We start from the raw sequence: 24261 nt of genomic DNA, 5'->3' as shown, positions 1-24261 counted from the left end.
CTCAAAAAAGTGTCTAAAGCAAATACATGTTTTTGGTCTCATAAGCACTCCTTGTCATAGTAGTCCCAGCACTGAAGGGAACTACTTTATATGTGTGTGTGTGGATGTGCTCCTTGTGAAAAGGAAGACTGCTGTCACTCACAACGTGTTGACCTCTGGCTGAAATGGCATGACCCACTGACCCACAATGTAGTATAATGTGAAAGTCACAAAACAGACCAATGAATGGAGAGGGCTGACTGAAAGACCCTATGAGTATATTATACATATAATTTTAGTAAAATGAAGAGGTCTTGGTGGTGACCAGACCAACCTTCATTTGGAAAGATACCATGCATTACTCCTAATTTTTTCTTCTTCGTGTAAAAATGACAATGGCCCTTGAACATAGGTTAGAAGTGCATTTTATAATCAGGTACAGCAGTGGGTTGTGATCGAGTAGAGTTTAAAGAAGCACAGAGCATGTACTTCTTGCAGCCTAACAGAAAAAGTAGGAAAGGGAGGAGCAATTGAGTGATTCTGTTGGTGCTATAAATGTAGCAACCATTAATAAACGTGGCAGGAAATGGCTTATGCTCATTTTTATGGTTTTCATGATATTGGCTCCAAAACTAGGATTATTGTTCCCATACTCTTATTTCGGTTGCGAGCAGTAGGGTGGCCAACTGTCCGTAAATTTCATGGACCGCCCGTGATTTGGATCACACGTCCATGCATCGATGGCGTTTCGACCATAGTAAAACTAAATGGTCATCATCAGGACAAATGATAATTCTATGAGCGTCCGTACCGATTTCAATAAAACATCTATTGTTAAGGTGGACCCAACCGAAAGTAAAATGATCGTATGGAGACTTCCCATAGAATAACTTCAGTAAAATGAAGATCCAGAGGAGATGCTGGATTATAGTCATTAGAGCTTATTCATAAATTCAAAGGCTCCAAGAATAAGGAAATTGGTGGACTAGCCTATTCCATCAAATAGTTTTAAGACTGTCAGTTACCTTTAATAGATTGGCACCAACATATGGGGGACAAGGCTCATAGGCTTAGTCTAGCCCAGCGGGTTCTGTAGCACACTGACCACATGAATGATTGCCATATTCTCTGGGAGGTCTCCATACGATTGTTTTACTTCCAGTTGGGTGCACCTTAACAATAAATGTTTTATTGAATTCGGTACGGTTGCTCATAGAATTATCGTATGTCTTGATGATGACCATTTAGTTTTACTAAGGTCGAAACGCCGTTGATGCACAGATGTGGCCGAAAATTGAAGAGGACGTATTGTTTGCTTTGTGTTGTTTCAGTTTTGTCCTGAACTTCTGATTTTTGTAAACCTTTTTCCTCAGCCATTTGTTTGTCTACACCTTGCACTGTTTATAGGTCTTGTTTTGTGTATTATGTTGAGTGCCTTTTTGTCGTATATGCCCATTATAGCTCATGAAGGCTGGTTAATAACTCCCTTTTCCTGTTTAATGCTCACACAAGACCTGTCCGCTGTGGGTCTTATCCATCACTCAGTACTGTACCAACCCCTAACCACTCATCACCAGCTGAATAGACATAGCATACCTGAAGCGATCTGACACATAAAGCTGGCCACTCAGAGGACTGCACTCTACTCCAGCACTGCAGGTCCCAATTAGCTACATCCTAAACATGCCGCTTTACATCTCACAATGGCACTGGTGTGTCTGTAAAACGTACCTTTTGGTCCAAAGTTTTGTCCTGAAGTTTGACCTTCTGTCCTGAATTTTGACCCTTAGTCCTGAATTTTTACACTCACCTTCGTTAATCTGCACCCATGCCAGTTGGTCACCCTAGTGAGCAGTGAGGCCAGACTTGTGAGTAGTGACACCATCTGGTCCAGCGTTGCTAACCTCGATCCATCTTCCTCTCTCCACTGCTAATTCATACAGAGGATGGTCGTAACATTCCACATCCTAGGTGGACCTCTGGCCCTGGCCCCTCTCTTAATTGACATATGAGAACTTGCACCTCAAGTGGACACCCCTCTGCTGCAGCCAGCTCTGTGAGACCGACAGAAAATTAGTGCCTCCCAGGGGTTTGCAAAGCTAAGACCACCGGTTAAAACCCCTTGAATAGGTGTTTTTATCTCTTACACCCTTCATCCAGAACATCTCTGAGCATTTCGCTCCAAGATAAGATCAGAGCACCTCTGTAATCACTCATGCACAAGTTGGAAACACTTCCAACTTGGGCCCACAACTATGACAAGACTCTTCCAACTACACATTCTCACACAAGTAGCTTGCCACCGGTCCCACAAGGTGCTTTGGCTCCCCACATAGGGGAATGCAGCAATGTATAAATGCCTCAATCAATCAGTCAGGATCTTCCAGTGAGTACTTCCGTGGAAAGCCCATACCAAGTATCAGCCCCAATATACACATTATACGTGAACACATGTACAAAGAAATGTGTAAAGCAGCCTCATAGTGCTATGACCTACAACACATGCTGTGCTGCTGGAAAGTGTACTTGCTTGTAAAACTGCCTCAGCTACCTGTCTTTTAACTTCTGCTGTTGTGTGATTTTTAACTTATGTTGATTTTAACACTGTTTAAGTGCCCACTCACTGCCCCATGCTCCTAATCTCCCTCCTGCATGGACGCCCCCACCTCTCTCTGTTCCGCCGCTGCTTTCGTGCCGTTTGCTGCAGAGAGAGTTGGTCTTTCGGGGCTGTCCTCACTTCCTCTGAGCCGCTAGACTGCTGCATTGTGGGCAGGTAGGTGGTCTAGATCCAGGGCTCGTAACCCCAAGCCGCATAAAAGCAGCTGCAGGGCACCAGACGCCAGGGGACCCCTGCCTGTATTTTCTTCTTTGACCTCAACAACAGGGCCAACAGCATGGTGAGGAAGTATTCCTCCAAACAACTTAAGCAAATTCGGTAGGTCAGCGCTAAAGCTAATTATTTTCCTCTGAGATGCAGCCAGAAATTCCCATCCCTTTAGGGCCCTGACCCATGCAGGAAATGTAGATCTTCCTGCTCAGTTCCCTCAGGAGTGCTAGGAGTCGGTGAAACGTGATCATCATATTTGCCCTCCAGCTTGCTTGGAACAGCTCTTAGCCAGACTTTCGACCTCAACCACCCCACTACACTCATATGGACTTCTCTGAGGAGATAGATGGCCTGTATTGTAATATTCAATCTATGACTAAGCATGCCATAGAAATATGGGACCTTTTTCCAAACTTGGCTCTGTAACTCAGATGTCCCCTGCATCTCACTAACCATCTCTGAACATTATTCACTGGTCAGATTGGATAGGATAGAGCGCCCAGGAATGGTGCCACTATTGCCTTTCATAACTCCTTAAAGGTCGTGATAATTGGCACCCTATGCACAGGCTGACTTGAGATATGTATTTTCAAACTAATGTTATCTGCAACAGACGCTTGGAGAGGGGCATCGATATATTGCTTCCAGCTGCTAAGGAAGATTTCATCCAGTCACTAATTGATTACATTGCACCTCACGGTCTGGCCTCTGAGAAGTTCCTATTACTGGGTGATTTCAACTATCACGGCAAGAACATCGATGGTCCAGGAGTGACCCAACTCTTAGTTGATTTGGAATCACTAGGGCTTAAGCAGATGGTGTCTGGCCTTACGCATAGGGCAGGACACATGCTGGATCTCAACTTTACCAACGTTGAGGAAGTAACATGTGAACCTCTGCTTCCTGTCACCTGGTCAGATCATCCTCTGATCAAGTTTATTATCTCGCGTAATAATGTCCTAGAAAAACCAATGACAGCAGCTAACAGACCTCAGTGCCCCTGGAAAATAGTCATCTCCGTTGCTTTCAAGGAGGCGTTTAAGGATCCCCAGTTATATCCTATTCGGATGTGTCCACAGCATTGTCTGCTTTCCCTAATCTCCTCTTTTGATCAAATAGCTTCTCTTAAAAACTCCACACACATCTAATCCAGAAGCCCAGCTCCATGTTATTCTTACACTTTGCGGCAAGAAACCTTGATTTGTAAATGCCTTGAACTCAGTTGACACTCAACAAAATCCTCCAATGACAAAGTCGAATATCGGACTAGGCTTGGAGTCTATCACAATCTCACCAGGGTAGCATTGAAAGCATATTTAGCCTCTACAATTGACAAAGCAGGTAACTTCACTAAAGAGTTATATAAAGCATTAAACAGCTTCAAGAAACCTTGTGCCTGCGCCTTCACCACTGTGGCTTCTCAAGATCCTTGCAACGATGTAGCTGACTTTTTTAAAGCTAAAATATTTCAGTCAGTCCAAATTGTCTCGAGAATAAACCTGACTTAAACCATCCTCATCCAACAGCCATGTCCAGTCTGAATGACTTGCAACTTTGATCAGTGGACCAGGTGCAGGAAATGCTTACCCATGTCACTTCTCGCTCCCCTCAGGATCCATATCCACCTAAGGCAATGGCCAGTCTAGCCACGTGTCTTGAACCAGTAGTCAAAGATTTATTTAATCTCTCACTGACCACTGCCAAAGTGCCTAAGGAATGGAAGCGTGCACAAGTATTTCCGCTGCTCAAAACCTACAGCAAACCCCAATGTCCTTTCCAACTACAGACCAATTTCGCTGTTACCTTTCCTTGCAAAAACTCTTGAAAGGTATATTAATAAACAGCTTCTAACCTTTCTAGAAAAACACCACATCTTAGACCTCTCATAATCAGGTTTTAGACAGCTACACAGCACTGAGACTGCATTGATGGCTGCTGCTGATAACATCAGGCTCTCTCTAGCTGTTGTAACCCAGGTCATGTTAGTGTTACTGGATTTATCAGCGGCCTTTGACACGGTCTCCCACTCCATCCTAATCCACAGACTACACAAGGCTGGTCCCCATTGTAGGGCGCTACATTGGCTCCTGAACTTTCTTGCAAATCAAACACAAGTCTGTTTGGACCCTTTTAAGTCACGACTAATGCAAATGAACAAGAGAGTGCACCAGGAATTGTGCCTGAGCCTAACACTGTTTAACATCTATGTAGCACCGCTAGCCCAAATTGTGAAAGCATGCGGGGTGGAGATCGGGTCAATACACAGTTGAGACTTAACTTTGCATCTCCTTCATCCCGGATCCAGACTAGGTGAAAGGCATATTTGCTAACTGTATAATGGAAATTGCTGTTTGCATGAATAACAACTGTCTCCAATTAAACAGCGATCAGGCGGAAATTATGCTATTTGGCAAAGCCACAGAGCTTTTGTCAGCGGACTGGTGGCCTGCAGAACTTGGCCCAGCCACTGCACCTAAACAGGTAGTGAAAAACCTTGGAGTGAAATTAGACCAATCACTTTCTATGTAGGACCAAGTTAATGCCACATGTGGCACCTGTCTTGCCACCTTGAGGCTCTTAAAAAAGGTTTTTCCTTCGCTTCCAGACACCGCCAGGAAAACACTTATCCAAGCTCTTATTATAGGCGCCTGGGCTACGGGAATGCTCTGCTGGTAGGATGTAACAACACCTTGTTGTCTAAGCTGCAGGTGTTCCAGAATACAGATGCACGGCTGATCTGCAACACTCCCTCTCAGTCACCCTCCTCGATCCTTAAGAAGGTTCACTGGTTCTCTATTAGAAAGCATATCATTTTAAAATTATGCTACCTGGTGTACAAGGCACCCCACAAGGCCCGCTCTGACTGTCTGTCCTCTCGACTCAATCATTACCTGCCGGCTAGACCTCTAGGTGTTCTGATATGGCACTTCTGGGGACCCCACTCACCTGTACAACATATGGGGGCAGATCTTTCTCCTTTGCAGCCCCATATCACTGGAATAAACTTCCTCTTCGCTCCAGCCCAGATTTCACTACCTTTAAGATGTTAAAAACGTGATTGTTTTAGAATGTCTATCCTTGCCAAGAGCAGCGCAGTGCCGAGATACTCCTTTGGGAGTGAGTAATGCGCTTCACCAAGTGTCCGAAATAAATAAATAAACAGGCTCTGTCCTTGCGCAGAGCATTGCCAGCACTTGCCCAGTGTGTTACCAGCCTAAGTTCAAGTAGGGGAGTTTAGCAATAAATTAAATAAATACCAATAACTGAATTAATTTGATTCAAAAATAGAAACCTAAAAACAGTGTAAAAGCATAAAAAGGTTGGTCATTCATAAAAACAGAGTAATTGCACATTTGGTAACTGCATGAATACTATCGAACCACCACAATCTATTTATTAACTATTTGTCTTTGTATAGCCCTGTCGCTTCAATGTACTTGGTCAAGAGAAACAAGTGAGGAGTAAAGGAGATCAGCTGTGAGGCAAATCCATCAATAAAGAAGAGTCAACAGTCATGATGTCAGCAAGGAAGCAGACCAACAGACTGACTGAAGAGGCAAGAGATTCTTCAAAGATGTGAGAAATTTGAAGAAGGAAGAAGGGTACAAAGCCCAGATGAGAGGCTTAACATGTAATGATATGCCGTAATTGTGTGTCACCAGGTAAACCAGAAGGAAGCTTCAGAGGTCGACCTTAAGCTTCTGGTTGGCTGATAAAGAAGTGAGGAAAGTGGTTGGCAGTGCAGGTTAACATGCACCAAGCTAGGGCTGCGTAACTCAATCCTTTGAGTAACTGGGAGTCATGAAATAGCTACCTTGCAGGTCGAATTTCATCAAAGCCCTTTAGGATGAGGATAAGGTGAGAAGCACATTTCTGCACAGTTTGAAGTGTGGTTACAAATTTGGTAGCGACGACCACATTTATCTGGTTGCAATATTCTTTTGTTGAGATCACTATTGTGAAGAACAGAGCAATCATTCCAAAGAGAAGCAGCAGTGGCAGGATTGTTCAAAGTATGCATACGTAAAAAAGCATTTTTTAGAGATTATTAACGTCAGGGATTGCTGTCTTGCTGGTATCTAGACTAACTCCCTGTTTACGGGCTGTTTGAGAAAGAGTTGGAGGTGGACCCTCTATCTTAGAGGAGATAAGACAGGGACTATAACTCATGCTGATGCCATGCACAGTGCTTTCATCGATGATGTAATTTTAGATATTGCAGTCATGTTATCAATGATATCAAAGAGCATGGCCTTAGCGATGTTATACGTGTGGGTCATTAGCAGTGCATGGCGAGGCTGAGTGCTAATTTCTCTAAGGCATGAGTTATAGTTACTAAAGAGAACCATACCTGGTGCATTTCAAAGTTTTTTAGTTAAAACATTACGTTGTCATTTAAATCTTCACCTAACTAAAATGTTACTTTAACTTTAGTTTTTTCAGTGAATTTCTAAGGTTCTTTTTAATAAAAAGTAAGATATGATTACAATTCCTAACTATAACGTCACTTTAACATTTGGGTTTTTTTCACAGAATTTCTAGTTTTTTTTAATGTATAGTAATATTTTATAAGGCCCTGTGTGGTGTTTTGTTGGCTATCCCCTGCAGGAAATCAACCCACCCCCCCAAGAAATGCACAGCTGTAGGGTCTGGCTTGTGGCCAGGCCCTGTGTCAAACCCCTTGAAGGGCAAACCCACTTCACACATTGCTTTCGGCCAAGCCCTGCATTGCACCCCTCCCAGACCAGCAACCCCATGCCATGCACGGCCCAATACATGTGCTGCATGTGGTTGGTCTCGCAGGTCCTGGCCACACTCAGGCAGACTTAATGACTCACAACACCAACATATAAAAAAGTGAGCCTACTGGCTTTATCAAGGGGTGAGCATATCAATATATATATCTATATATATATATATATCTATGGTAGGAAAGATTCGTCAGTGCCCAGCACCTCTCCTGTCGAGGTCGGTGCGAGACCCGGGTGTCGGATCCCGGTGTTAAAGAAATTCCGCGAGCAAGGTCGACTCAGCCAGAACAAAGACTCGCACACCAGGGTTTGTGTTTAGAAAGCGTGTTATTGGCTTTTCGTGTTTAGAAAGCGTGTTATTGGCTTTTCGTGTTTAGAAAGCGTGTTGTTGGCAACACGTTTCGACCAGACGGTCTTTTTCACAAGCCAACATTATAAAATGCACAAACACCATTTAAAGTGTATTTTCACAACATAGAAGACGGACCATTCCAGCCTGGTTCCCGATTGAGTTAGAAAACAGACTATCAAACATTACATCATGTATGCATAGTTACGGGAAAAAAGACTTCCGTTTGTTGATCTCATATGATGAATTTAGAAAATAAATGAAATTTCCTTTTTAAACATATCCAGTGGTAATTAAATCAAACGGGGGTTAACCGGCATAGCAAGCGCATGTCCATATTACATTTAGCAGCCAGTGCAGCAAACATTGTTAAAGACGTTTTAACGTTTCCAAGAGCGTAAATGCATTGCAGACCAAGTGGCCATTACATAAGCAATTGAAACATTTCATCATTAATGCATTTCACAAATGCATGTTTACATATCATTAGCTGTTGGTGCAGCGCTAGCAGAAATGTCTATTAGCCATTCTCAACCACACCACTCGCTAGTTCTGGAGTCATTAGTTCAATCAAGGCCCAGTGGCCTATTATAGGAGGTCAATCCATTGAAAGATGAGAAGCATAGATCAACAATAACGACAACAGGTCCAGTGAACATCAGCACAGAAAATCCACCTATTTACACAATCTAGAAGGACAGAAGGTGCACCTCCCACAGTGCAAACCCAATATTTACAATACAAACTAAAAAATCACAAGGGCAGTGTAGGACAGAAAAACTCCAGACAAGGTGGTGAGTGGGGTGAAGAGTGCAAAATAATTAGAACATTAAACAAATAAAAAACTAAAGGGAGGGCCAATAACACGCTTTCTAAACACGAACCCTGGTGTGCGAGTCTTTGTTCTGGCTGAGTCGACCTTGCTCGCGGAATTTCTTTAATATATATATCTATATATATATCTATATATAGATAGATAGATAGATAGATAGATAGATAGATAGATAGATAGATAGATAGATAGATAGATAGATAGATAGATAGATAGATAGATTGATAGATTGATAGATTGATAGATAGATATAGCATATCTATCATCTTTCTCCAAAAACCCTCAATGTTTTTACTCAAATGTGCATTTCAGTAATTCACACAATGCAATGTTTAGTAATAGTGATTCTTATAAAAATTTTGAATAAAGTTTCAATTTTTAAAAACAACAGGTCAATGAGTCTTTCTTCTAACATAGTTTGTATTATTATATTTTGTGGGCTGAAAATGTTAAATAAAGAGTGAGAGGCATATCATTTATAAAAACAAAATAAAACCATTATGTCTCTGAGTTTTTCTTTTAACATTTTTCAGTCCACAAAATGTAATCATTAAAAAACTGGGGTCCCTGGTGCCATTGTATGGGTCTTGGAGGCAGGCTGCACAGTCCCCTTCTCTTAATGACAGCCTCGGGGGATGGGATCGCTGGGGCCTCTTGGAAGCTCGGAGATGGGGTCCATGCAGCCCCCACACCTTAATTAAACACGTCTACCCCGGGGCCGACATTGGCTTTTTTACGCTTGAGGAGGGGGCAATGCCCCTCTCCCCCTAAATTATATATTTAACATCCCCTGGGGCCTGGCCATACTTCAATGGGGAGCGGTCTGAGTGGCCCCCCTCCCTGGGCTGTTTTCGGCCCTAGGGACCCCATCTCCCAGGCCCGATATTAATTAAATTGGGAAGGGGGAATGTGCGACCCCCCTCCCCAGGCTGATTTCGGCTCCTGGAAGCCCATCCCCCAAGGCCCGGCAATGTCCCCTGGGTGCCCCCAGGGCACCCAGTGTGCAATTGGAGCGTCAAGGCCGCAGCGGTCCCAGCCAGCTCCCAGTCTCCTGCTGGAGCCGGCATTGTTCTGATAGACGGGGCTGCTGAAAGGCAGGTCCATGTCTGTCAGGGCAATGTTTTCATCTGTTTCCCTGCACACATATTTGCTATATATAGATGAAAACTCTGCTTTCTGCAAGTAGGAGCTGTTTGATAGCTCTTCCGCTAGACAGAAAGCAGAGTTATGTTTGCTTTTGCTTGGTGGGAGGTGTCAGACCAAGCAAAAGTAAACACACCTCAGGAGGTAGCAAGAGCTGGCCCAGGGGAGGGAAGAGTTGTGCCCAGGGCTATACATGGCTCCATTGCAGTATTTAACCCCAGGGAGGTGGTGGTACCCTGGTCCGGGGGTCTGCGACAGATCCCCTACATTAATTTATTTCAGACCCAGGGAGGAGGTGATCTGCTGGGCTGTGGGGGAGCTACGCAGGCCCCCTGCATTAATTTTATAGGCCCAGCGGGAGGTGGCAGTCCCTGGGGCTGAAGCCGAGTCCCAAGATGGCTGCCAACACTTCCTGGTTGAAGTGTTGGCAGCAAATCACATTTTAGCACGGGGACTGTCACATCCTTGGAGGATCCGCGTCCCTGTATATACAAATTTGGATTTCAGTTAAGATCTCTAAAGCTACTGAACAGATTTACACCAAATCAGAATAAAGCACTTCCCTGGACCAATACCTAACTTTGTGTGTCTAAAATCCCTACGAGAAACTGCATGGGTAAAATGCATTTTGGGACCCCCCCTTTTTCTTGGCCCCCACTTGACAAATCACCCGAAACATTTAAGACAGCAGCTAAAGTGAGCGGCCAACAAGTTTTGAAAATTTCCTGAGGATTCATCAAAAGGACCCAAAGTTATTCTCAAAACAAAAACTGCTTTTCCTATGGAAACCAGATCCGAACTATAAGTACCTACTGACGAATATATATATTCGTCATGCACTCACCCCGCAATGCAAGTAAAAGCCCACACTCTGAGGATAGTCCACACCAATTGTATTCTGTCGGCTGACGTGTTTTGACCTGCCGGTCTTTGTCAAAGTTAAGAATACTGGCAGGTTTAAACTCATCACTCGATTCAACACAATTGGTGTGGACTATCTTTCTCGGATCGCTGGCTTTTACGTGCGTTGTGATGTGAGTACATGACGAATTTTAAGTGGGTCCTGCGCCCATTGCCCAGCACTGACCCCAACTGGTGGAAGGGGTTGGAAGATCTGCAGGATTGCAGTGTTTGAAGAAATATATATTCAGGTGGAAAAACACACAACAACACCTTTTGCACAAACAAATTTGCACTTGCACTTTCAATAGTCATTGATAATCAATGTGGACTTTTCAAATATGATTTAAGGTAATAGAGAATAGCCTTGTACTAAACTAATGGAGAATATGTATCCACAAGGGGCTAAGTATACTGTGAAGACTATCAAATGTATTTAAACTAAAATTCAAAATGATTTATTTATGAATATATTTTACAAATATATTTATCTAACAACATTTTTTATTGATTTAAATTAGCAATGTTGAACAAGTCTCTTTTTACATACCATGAAGGAATGTATAGTATGTGTTCGCTATCTATGACTATAGTTTTCAACGTGGTCCGTGCCTGATTTGCCGTGGTATGGCAGAAATAAGCAGAAGAATCGGATGTGTCTATCTATATATATATATATATATATATATATATATATATATATATATATATATATATATAGATAGATAGATAGATAGATAGATAGATAGATAGATAGATAGATAGATAGATAGATACATCCGATTCTCCTGCTCATTTCTGCCATACCTCGGCAAAACAGCCACATATAGGCATATATATATATATATTACCTACTGGCAGTCTCCAGTAGGTAGTTATAGTTAGGACCTATTTTCCATAGGAAATATGCAACATTCTATTGCCAAAAACTTTGGCGCCGGTTGACGAATCTTCGCGAAATTGTCAAAATTCTTGGCCAGCTCCAGTCCGCTCCTATCCTGAAAGTCTCGGGGTGATTCGTCATGCAGGGGCCAAGAAAAAAGGGGGGTCCATAGGAAGCTTTAGTCGCAGCTACAGCCCGAACATCTGAACGGAATTACACCACATTTGGCAAAAAGGTAGCCCTTGGTTTAGAGTCGTGCCTTTTGGTTAAATGGTGTAAATCCGTTCAGAAGTTCCTGAGAAAATCAAAAGTAAAATTACATATATATCTATGGGCGCGGTGGATCCGCGCACCCTGAGCTCACCCTGCGCACACCCTCCCGATCACAAGCTGCATGTTAATTGGCTGTCAACTTGCTGTCAACACTCCAAACTAGGAAGGGTTGGCAGCCATTTTGTGCCTCGGTAGAAATCCTTGAAAAAAGTGTGCAAAACGCAAAAAAGGGGCAGGGTAGAAACACCCTGACCCCCTAGGCCCCACATTTTTTTTTTTTTTTTTTTTTTAAACGGGAAGATGTGCGCAGGGTGCGCGGATCCTGCCAATTAAAAAAAAAAACGAAGTGCGGGCTCCCGCATTTCGTTGGTAATTAGCCCCCTGGGGGGCCAAGACACAGGGGCAATATTATTATGTGAATGGGGGGCCAGCCCCAGGGACCGCCACCCCCCTGGGCTTTATAAAATTATGTACGGGGGGCTCATAGCCCCCCCCAGCCTGGGGGACCGCCACCCCCGGGGCTTCAATATTCATGGGTGGGGGGCTCAAAGGCCCCCCAAGCCCCTGAGACCGCCACCCCCGGGGCTTCTTTAGAATTTATGCGGGGGCTCACGGCCACTCCCGTGGCTTTTCATGCGCAAGCGCGCACGCGAGCGTCGCGTAAAGTAATACGTATATGTCGCGTATGCGCCTGGAGTCGCGTACCGGTCGCATAGCAATCGCGCACGAAAATATGCACCAATCGCACAGCCTACGTGGATCCTACACAACAATCCTAAAATGGCAGCTAGGTTCTGCGCAATGATCGAGAAAGGTACGCTTTGGGTGCGCGACTCCCCAAGAAAATTTGAAAAAAAATAAATAATAAAGAAAATAATATAAACATATTTAAAAAAACATATACAACAAAAAAAACATTAGAGACCATTTTTTCCATTTATATTAAAAATATGTAATGTAATTTAAAAAATAAAATATGTAAAAAACAATAGTTAAAAAAATGTAGAAAATCAGTATAAAAACAATAAATATAACTATTATTACATTTAAAAATTGTCATTTAAGAAATCTTTGAAATTCACTGAAAAAAACCATAGGTTTCAGACATGTTATAGTTAGGAACTAGCATTTAAAAAACCTTAGAAATTCACTGAAAAAACCATAGGTTTCAGGGGTGTTATAGTTAGCTGGACATTTCACTCGTACAAAACCATTGATATTCCTTCGTTATAGTTAGTTCTACTAACTATAACTCGCGCACGCGCAATCCACTGCTGATGATGTCACATATTACATAATTCATGACATGGTCAGTGACATCACTGATGACATCACTGATGACATCTCAAATGACATCACTGATGACATCATCCACGTGACGATCTGATACACCACATCATACACTAGTATAACCTTTCATCAATCACTATAAAATATGGAGTACCATATTTGAAACCATTGACACACCAATATAAGTTTCTAAAAACCCACTCAGTGATTCCTAGATCTACACACACATCTAAACACTTAACTATAGATTCACTCATACATGCTGACAAAGATCAATAGAACACTATCAAATATACTTATACACCTACATCAACATTACACACCAGCATACATCCTATTCACCTATGCAGTCGTCCTACTCACTTATGCAAACAAATGATCATACTTACATTTACTCAGCTACACACTTATACAAACACCACTTCATTTATTCATATAGGTAACTCAAACTGCCTTTTATATTTCTACTTTGTTGGACATGTATCATTGAGAAATATATTTACTCATCACTACACCCATAAAAACATTCACTCACCCAAACAACTGTTTCCACATGCAGTCTTAACCTCATATACCTACTAAATCAACTATTTACACATTTTTGGACAGTCACACACCTCCCACCCAACCACACACACATTCATTCTCCCATAAAAATACTCACTAATCAATAACTAATATAGACTTTTACATAGCTAGTAACCAACTTATACAGTAGTTTACAAAACAAGAGACAAAGTGATACAGATATTCACACAGTTTAATCACTATCCCATATATTAAGTGAGACACTTTAAATTAGTCACTTAAAGAGTCAATCACACTGCTAGTAAATCCTCCATCCAGACACTTATACTTCCACTCATTCTTCAATGCAGATTGCTATATATATATTACATATTTAAATATCGAACCAAACCACATTCACTCGATGATGTCATCAGTGATGTCATCAGTGATGTCACTGACCATGTCATGAATGATGTAATATGTGACATCATCAGCAGTGGATTGCGGGCGCGCGAGTTATAGTTAGTAGAACTAACTATAACGAAGGAATTTCAGTGGTTTTGTACGAGTGAAATGTCCAGCTAACTATAACACCCCTGAAACCTATGTTTTTTTCCAGTGAATATATATATATATATATATATATATATATATATATATATATATATATATATATATATATATATATATATATATATATATATATATATATATATATATATTCACTGAAAAAACCATAGGTTTCACACATGTTATAGTTAGCGGAAATTTTACTGATAAAAAACCAGTGAAATTCCCCCGTTATAGTTAGTGCAGGCAACTATAACTCACGCGACCGCAATCCTCTGCTGATGCTAATACTGTATTTAGACACTTATATGCCCATGTCTTCTTCCATACATTTTTAGCTATACATATATTACAAATATTTTTTTTTCATAAAGACACATATGTCATCAGCAGAAGATTGCGGTCGCGTGAGTTATAGTTGCCTGCACTAACTATAACGGGGGAATTTCACTGGTTTTTTATCAGTAAAATTTCCGCTAACTATAACATGTGTGAAACCTATGGTTTTTTCAGTGAATTTGCAAGGTTTTTTAAATGCTAATTCCTAACTATAACGTGTGTGAAACCTATGGTTTTTTCAGTGAATTTGTACGGTTTTTTAAATGCTAAGTTACTTTACGCAATTCGAGGCGTGCGCGCCCACTTAACGCAGTTCGTTCCGTGCACGGTTTTTATCAACTTTAATAAGCCCTGTACATTTGGTGGCCTTCGGCCACCAAAAGCACAGGGGGTGGGGTCAATGTGGATAGTGTTTTTTTTATTTCAATTTTATAATTTCATGTTGCCAAAATTTAGTTTTTTTTACCTATTAATAAGCCCTGTACATTTGGTGGCCTTCGGCCACCAAAAGCACAGGGGGTGGGGTAAGTGTGGATAGTGTTTTTTTTATTTTTATTTTTTTACCGTACGCTTACGGTAAGCGTACGGTAAGCGTACCCCGCGAAATTGCCGAAAAAAAAATAAAACCGTTTTTGCTCTTGGGGGATGTTTGTGGACTCCCTCAACATGACTATGTGGGAGGGAGTTGTCAAAACAGCCCCGTAACATGTTTTTGGCCATCATGTTTGATAAACAACACTCAGTGCGAGAGACAAAATGGCGGCCGCCGCTTCCTGGTTTCGGCCGATTCGAATGTTTACTAAGATCTAAGAGCCAATCAGAATCGCGCTCGCGCACGCCACCGTACGCTTACCGTAAGCGTACGGTAAGCGTACCGTAAGCGGGCTCAGATATATATATTGATTTAAAGGCTATTTTCTCAGAATCTACTGAACAGATTTACACCAAACCTACAAAAGGCACTTCCTTGACCTAGGGACTACCTCTCTGCCAAATTTTGAGTAATTCTGTTCAGCCGTTCGGGCTGTAGCTCGTTCTAAAGGTCCTATGGAAAAATGCATGGGAAAAACGCGTTTTGGGACCCCCCTTTTATCTCAGCCCCCGCTTGACGGATCCCCCCGAGACTTTCAGGGTAGGAGCGGAGCGTAGCGCCCCACCTATTTTGAGAAATTCGCGAGGATTCGTCGACCGGCGCCAAAGTTATTCAAAATAGAATGTTGAGGTTTTCCTATGGAAACGTGGTCCTAACTATAACTACCTACTGGCGACCGCCAGTAGGTAATATATATATATATTGCCTTCGCTATGCGATTTACAGTTCTCAAAAAACAACTACAAGAGAAACAACTGAATCAGATGCAACTGTGAGTGAATCGGATGCGGATTTAAGTGAAAGAGAAAGTGGGACAACAGCTACAAAAAATACCTCTTTTTTAGAGGAAATTAGACTGCTATGCATAGATCAAAGACCAAGAAATACAAGAGAGAGAGGGAGAGGACAGGCACAAAGACGAGGACGTGGAAGAGGAAGAATAGAAGAAAATCTAGAAGAGCCATCAGAAAGTAAAACAAATATCCTCTATGCAGCAGGCAGAAGAAATAGATCAAACAATGAAATCGGACCCAGAAAATAATCTCATAATTAATTAATCACAACATACATTAACGGAAAATAAACGTAAAGTTCTCAATAAAGGACTGACGATTTGCTCTGAGAAACACCACAACTTTGTGGAGACAAGGATTAATGTATATAAATTCATTCGAAAATTTAAATTGGTGAAGTTCTTTGCAATAAACATAAAACAATACCAACTACTAATTCTGAAGAAGTAACACAGATCATGAGCATATCCAGTGATCAAGCTCCAGATCTGAAAACAACGTACGGCTAAGCCCACAACTTACAAGATGATGACAGACATACTCAGAGAACTAGGCATTAACACCACAGGCAGGGACAAGACCCATTTTAGACCGAAATCCAAGTTTTGCCCAACATTGACTCCGGGCACTAGAATTGATTTATACCATGGATTCATAACATCAGACTTGGAAAATCTGAACAATAAGGTACGTGCCAAACTAGAAGAGAACCTTACTAAAGCGGAAAGGGACTCCTGACAGGAATTGATGAATAATCATAACATAGAGATTAAACCAGCTGATAAAGGCGGAAATTTTGAACTAATGGACAAGATGCAATATAAAAAAAGAGGCATTAGAACAACTAAATGTTCTGAAGAATTACAAAAAACTGAAACAAAATCCTATCAATGAATTAACACTAAGCATGCATGAGAATATAGACTCATGGCAAGAGAGAGGTCTGCTAAACAATGAGGAAGCAAAGTTTTTGAAAATAGAGAGTTCTGTAATTCCCACAATTTACTTCCTCCCCAAAGTACATAAAACACTGGTAAATCCACCTGGTAGACCGATAATTTCCAGTTGTGATGGCCTATATGAGCTGATCTCGGAATATGTCGATGATTTTCTAGCTCCCATGGTAACCACACTAAATTCTTATATAAAGGATACTGGTGACTTTTTGAGGATTTTGGAGAACACACATTGGCAGGATGGGTATCTCCTGGCCACTGTCGATATGTTATCCCTCTATACATCCATCAACCATGAGATGGGATTAGGTGCACTTGAATACTTCCTATGTCAAAAAGATATCAAATATCTGGAACATTTCAAAATGATTAAGGAAATGGGTGAGATGTGTCTTGGAAACAACATCTTTCTATTTGATCAACAACTGTACTGCCACATCTGTGGAAATGCTATGGGAGTTTCCTTCTCTCCAAGTTACAATGGGATTTTGAGAGAAGACGGTGGCTTGGGGAGAGGGGAAGGACCAATCTATAGAAAAAATAATGTTGTGGCTGAGGTTTATCGATGAACTTTTCATTATATGGAACGGTACAACTGATGAATTTATCCAGTATTTCAATCTACTAAATGAAAATGATACAGGTTTGAAATTCACATATAACATCAGAACAACAATGGTTCAATTCCTAGATGTACAAGTATACATAGATCATGCTGCAATTAAAACTACAGTATATCGCAAGCCTACTGCAACTAATAGCAGTTTACACGGGTCCAGTTTTCTTCTCAAATCTCTAATCAAGACCATACCATATAGGGAGTTTGTAAGAATAATACGAATCTGCTCAGAAGAGAAGGAATTTGAAATAAAAACAGAAGAAACAGCGTGCAAGTTCTTGAAAATAGGATATAAACCAGCATATGTCAAGGAAGGTAAAAGGAAAGCAGAGGCAATACCTCTAGAAAAAACGCTAGTTAAACAAAAAGAAAAGATTAATGAGACACAGAACAAGGACAATTCAGAGATTAGATTGATTATAACCTACAGCAAAGAAAATCATGAAATCATCAGGATAAACATTGTAATGTCCTCATGAAGGACCCTGACGTAGGGAAAACTTTAGGACATCAACCCAATATAACCGATAGACGAGCACCATCACTAAATGATAAACTAGTACACAATCATTATATGAGACCACAAACAACATCATCCTGGTTACCGGCGGAATATAAGTTTCTTAAGACACTCAGCCATGATTCTTGACATGATCAAGTTTTGCCTACACAATAACTTTTTTATGTTCAACAACGAACTGTACAAGCAAACTCTAGGGACGGCAATGGATACATGCTTTGCCCCGAGTTTTGCGAACCTCTTCATGGGAGCATGGGAGGAGGACCTTCACAAGAGCTCCATCTTCTGTGATACCTTAACCAAAGTTGCTCTCTGGTTAAGGTATATAGACGATATTTTTTTCATTTGGCAAGGCGAAGAGGAAGAATTGAGTTTCTTTATTCAGTCTCTGAACCAAAATAACAAACATCTGACTTTTACCAGTACCATCAGTCGCAAGCAAGTCAATTATCTGGACACCCAAGTTAGAGTGGTGGAGAACAAATTACAAACGATCCTCTACCGAAAAAGTACGGCAGGCAACACACTGCTCCACGCTATGAGTAGTCATCCAGACAACTTGAAAAGGAGCATTCCGTACGGAGAGCTTCTCAGAGCCAAAAGAAACTGTAGCAATCTGACAGATTACCAGAGCGAAGAAAAAACAATGGTAAAAAGATTCAGAGAAAGAGGGTACCCACAGTGGGTATTAAAAAGGGCAATGGACAAAATATCCAATGTTGAGAGAAACACTCTCTTAAAAGATAAATTGAAAGAGCACATAGGAAATGAGGATGATTCTAACACTGCACGCATGATCCTAACGTTTAACGGTAACTCTGAACCTATAAAAAAGATTCTGGCACAAAATTGGAAGCTTCTGAAAAGTGACCCCATAATAGGCGACAGTATACCAGACAGACCGAAAATCACCTATAGGAGGGGCCGCACCTTTAGAGACCTACTTATTCACAGTGACTTAACAACTAGTACTGTCCCGAGAGGCATTAATATCCAAGGCTTCTTCCCCTGCGGACACTGTAAGGCCTGTGCCAATAGTCGCATGGTGAAGGAATTCTGGAACACCAGTACTAACACGATGGTCAGAATTAATCAATTTCTAACATGCAATAGTACTTTTGTAATCTATGTACTAGAATGCCCATGTAAATTAAGGTACGTGGGAAGTACAACGCACATGGCGAAAAAACGAATTCTGGAACATATGAGAGCGATTACGAACAAAGACAAACAATACCCTATCGCTCGGCACTTTGAAAGCTTCCATTTCTCAGATTGCAAAAAACTATTCTACTATGGGATAGAACAAATCTTACCTAATAAACGTGGTGGGGATCGGACCCTACGGCTCAGGCAAAGGGAATCAAGACACATCATTGGGATGTGTACCAGATTCCCAAATGGGCACAATTTGGATGAAGAGATGTCAATCCACTTACAATCTGATTGAATGACACGCAGTAATATCGATATGTGTACCTTACTTCTTCCTTCTGTTCTCCTAAAAGATCCCGTTACGTTTTTACCATGTGTTTTAAAATTGATCTATCTGCATAACCATTATCATGAGGCAGGACCAAAATTGCTAACGTTTTGGATAGCAACATAGTCTACTCTAGAGAATTATATTATGCAATATGTTCATATGAATTTCTTTTCTGAACTATGTTGTACAAAATCATGTGTTTTTAATGACCAATGACTTGCTGTTTGCCTTCTCTCATTGTGCTTCTTTTCTCTCTTTTGTCTTATTCTTCTGTCTGCAGGAGGAAAGGAAGGGACTGTTGCCTAGAGGACCAAGGGGGTCCCTACCCTTTTCTTCGCTTTTACTTCCAGACACTGGGCCTTTGACAACTATCAAGTACTTTTATATAAGTTGAGGTTCTGGGTAGACAACCATGAATTTTGTATTACGATGCAATAATCAGCCATGATTATACTTTAACCTCCAACTTGATTACTGGTCACCCTGAAGACCAAGATGCACTCTTTTCTCTCTCTCTATGATATGATTCCGTTTTCATATATATTTTTATAACTTTGGTTTACACTGATGGGTGTTTATAGGAATATAGATTTAACAGGGCAACTCAATTTGCCACTTGCATACTTCAGATAACTTCTGTGAGGGACCCTAGATAGAGGTCCAGACCACCTTCACCTTAAAGTGATCACTTTAGATGGACACTGTTGGATGCACCAATTGCATACATATAGACATCTCCACACATTCTATGCACATGACTAAGTGCAATAGAGTCGTTCTTGCGCCACTATTGGGCAAATAGAACATTCATTTCAATCTACATGTTACTCTTGTATCGGATTACTTGCTTTACTGATGGGTTAGCCCCCTCTCGCATAAGTTTATAATGTATACATCTGAGGGGCAAGCGTGCATAAGTGGCGACAAAGTGATTTCATTATAGGCAGTCTTTTGCCACTATTAGGCATACATTTTGTGTCGTGTACCGACCACGAGAACGCATTAAGTTTCATTTGCACTGAGTATAATTAACCTTGCCTGATCACACAGTGCCACTACGGATCCCACATAGGAAACAACACATAGAGGCAAACTGATTCAATTACAGGCAGTTTCTAGCCACTATTAGGCGAACAGCGTGTGATATGTGATCACGAGACCGCATAAAGTTTTATCTGTACAAAAAGCAAGTAAACTTGCCCGATCACAAAGTGCCAACACAGATCCCACTTTGGATATGACACAGAGCGCAAGGCTAACTGATACATCAATTCAAGAGTCATTACGCGACTTATAACCACGAATTTACATGTTCGTGTCCATTACAACAATTTTAAACTCCAATTGTTATCACTTTACCTAGTCGCTTTTCACACTATCTTTTAGAACGCTAGTTTCCACTGTGCACAATTACGATGTGCGGAGACTAAAATGCATGTAATGTTTATTAATCAATATTGACCAACAGTACGAAACAGAGTACAATATGGCGCTGTGTGTTACTAACCTTTTGTTGATACATGTACCAATGAGTGGAATTCTCGAAGTCCTCTTTCTATTACTACTTATACTTTACAAAACAGTATGTAATGTGGCAATTGTTTTGAACACGCTGTGTGAACAAGCCCGTTCGCGGGTGAAACGCGTTGCAGCAGGTTTATGACGTAAATAAACCTACCTGTGTCTAAGTGACCTCCGTTTCCCTGGTGATTTTTGTCTCCGAGAGCGCGTATGGGACTCCAATTTTTGTTGATATATATATATATATATATATATATGTGTGTGTGTGTGCTGCAGCTGTTTTGCACTGTTTTTGAAGGAATTTGCCATTATGCACTGTGAATTGAGGCTTTGACAAAGACCACAAGGTCAAAACACGTCATCCATCACATTAAACTGAAGCGGTGATTAGAATCCCTAGAGTGCTAGCTTTCTTTAGTGCAATAATGTTTACACAAGGAAATTTCATTATATATATGTATATAATTAATGCCCTTTGTGGGTGGCCCCGCCAATTTCATTAGTGGTCCAATAATTGAAACGCGTATGGCGCTTTTCCAGCTGTACAAGCAAGGTATCACTTCTGCCTACAACAATAAAAGGATTTAACTTCCACGTGTGTGGCGTCTTCAAAGCAAGGTAAACTTGGTAAAGGAGATTAATTGCGGTGAAGCCTCGTCGTGAGGATGCCCCACCGCAAGTGCGGTCCTTGGGCGCCTGTCATTCTGGGTGCCAGTGGGACGTGGAAGTCCGTGGTTGTGGGATTGACATTGGCAGTGTACCTACCTGTTTGCACAGCGGAATAACCACTTGGATATGAAATATTTTGCAAGAAAGTTCTGTCTGCACCCACTGTGGTTAACGAATTGAACTGCAATACCCACAAGGCATTGGGGCGCATGTCCATCAGGGCGGGCCCGAGAGATGTTTTAAATGCAGCAAAGACAGTCGGGACTTCACCTGCATGCCAATGATTAAGGGCAGCACGCCCGAAACGCGTATGGCGCTTTTCCAGCTGTACAAGCAAGGTATCACTTCTGCCTACAACAATAAAAGGACTTAACTTCCACGTGTGTGGCGTCTTCAAAGCAAGGTAAACTTGGTAAAGGAGATTAATTGCGGCGAAGCCTCGTCGTGAGGATGCCCCACCGCAAGTGCGGTCCTTGGGCGCCTGTCATTCTGGGTGCCAGTGGGACGTGGAAGTCCGTGGTTGTGGGATTGACATTGGCAGTGTACCTACCTGTTTGCACAGCGGAATAACCACTTGGATATGAAATATTTTGCAAGAAAGTTCTGTCTGCACCCACTGTGGTTAACGAATTGAACTGCAATACCCACAAGGCATTGGGGCGCATGTCCATCAGGGCGGGCCCGAGAGATGTTTTAAATGCAGCAAAGACAGTCGGGACTTCACCTGCATGCCAATGATTAAGGGCAGCACGCCCGAAATGCGTATGGCGCTTTTCCAGCTGTACAAGCAAGGTATCACTTCTGCCTACAACAATAAAAGGATTTAACTTCCACGTGTGTGGCGTCTTCAAAGCAAGGTAAACTTGGTAAAGGAGATTAATTGCGGCGAAGCCTCGTCGTGAGGATGCCCCACTGCAAGTGCGGTCCTTGGGCGCCTGTCATTCTGGGTGCCAGTGGGACGTGGAAGTCCGTGGTTGTGGGATTGACATTGGCAGTGTACCTACCTGTTTGCACAGCGGAATAACCACTTGGATATGAAATATTTTGCAAGAAAGTTCTGTCTGCACCCACTGTGGTTAACGAATTGAACTGCAATACCCACAAGGCATTGGGGCGCATGTCCATCAGGGCGGGCCCGAGAGATGTTTTAAATGCAGCAAAGACAGTCGGGACTTCACCTGCATGCCAATGATTAAGGGCAGCACGCCCGAAACGCGTATGGCGCTTTTCCAGCTGTACAAGCAAGGTATCACTTCTGCCTACAACAATAAAAGGATTTAACTTCCACGTGTGTGGCGTCTTCAAAGCAAGGTAAACTTGGTAAAGGAGATATATATATATATATTATATATATATATATATATATATATATATATATATATATATATATATATATATATATATATATATACATATATATATATATATATATGTCTGTGTGTGTGCTGCAGCTGTTTTGCGCTGTTTTTGAAGGAATTTGCCATTATGCACTGTGAATTGAGGCTTTGACAAAGACCACAAGGTCAAAACACGTCATCCATCACATTAAACTGAAGCGGTGATTAGAATCCCTAGAGTGCTAGCTTTCTTTAGTGCAATAATGTTTACACAAGGAAATTTCATTATATATATGTATATAATTAATGCCCTTTGTAGGTGGCCCCGCCAATTTCATTAGTGGTCCAATAAGTGCCCACCTAAAATTCACCTTTAGAACTGCCACTGCTTCCATGTTAAAGAGTCGTTGGAATACCAAAACTACAGCACTGTACCAGACGTAAATACTGCGGAAAACTTCGGGGTCTACACCAAGATTGGCCACAGCTTTGTGCCTACCCAGTCACATATAATGTGAAAGAGAATGCCGCAGCGGCCGGCACGGATGGGGGTTATGGTTTGGCCGCGTTCGGGGGGAAGGACGCGGTGAGAATCAGGTATCAAAAAATTAAATTAAAAGAAAATAACGACCTTCCCGTCGCTTCCTCGCCGCGTCTCTCCTCCCTAGTCCCTCTCTCGGCCTGAACAAGAAGAACACACAGGCTCCCAGTCAGCCAATCACACTGCTGCCTTAGCAAGATTATGATTGGTCTGAGCGCCGTGGTTCGGCGCTCAGATACTGACTGGGAGCCTGGGCATGTATTCCACGCAGGCTGTAATGTAGCCTGCATGGAGAACGTGTGAAGTGCGCATGAATGTTTGGCCACCACGAGAGGGCCGGCTAAACAGTCATTGATCACTTTGGAGGGTGCTACCACTCCTCCCCTGCCCTGCTCTTTGAGCAGAACAGCCCCGCAAAGCTGTCACAGTAGGTCAAAATAACATTATAATAACGCTAGTTATTATCATTTTATTTTCCCTTTATTTCACTAATCAAAAGTAGTGGGGCGACGCTTCTGTGCCTTAGCGAAAGAGCCAAAACTGTGAAAGAAGGGACATCTGATGTGCACGTTATAGCATC

Source organism: Triturus cristatus, chromosome 1_2, assembly GCF_964204655.1.
Source record: "Triturus cristatus chromosome 1_2, aTriCri1.1, whole genome shotgun sequence".
NCBI lineage: Eukaryota > Metazoa > Chordata > Amphibia > Caudata > Salamandridae > Triturus > Triturus cristatus.
This window is presented reverse-complemented; position numbering follows the sequence as displayed.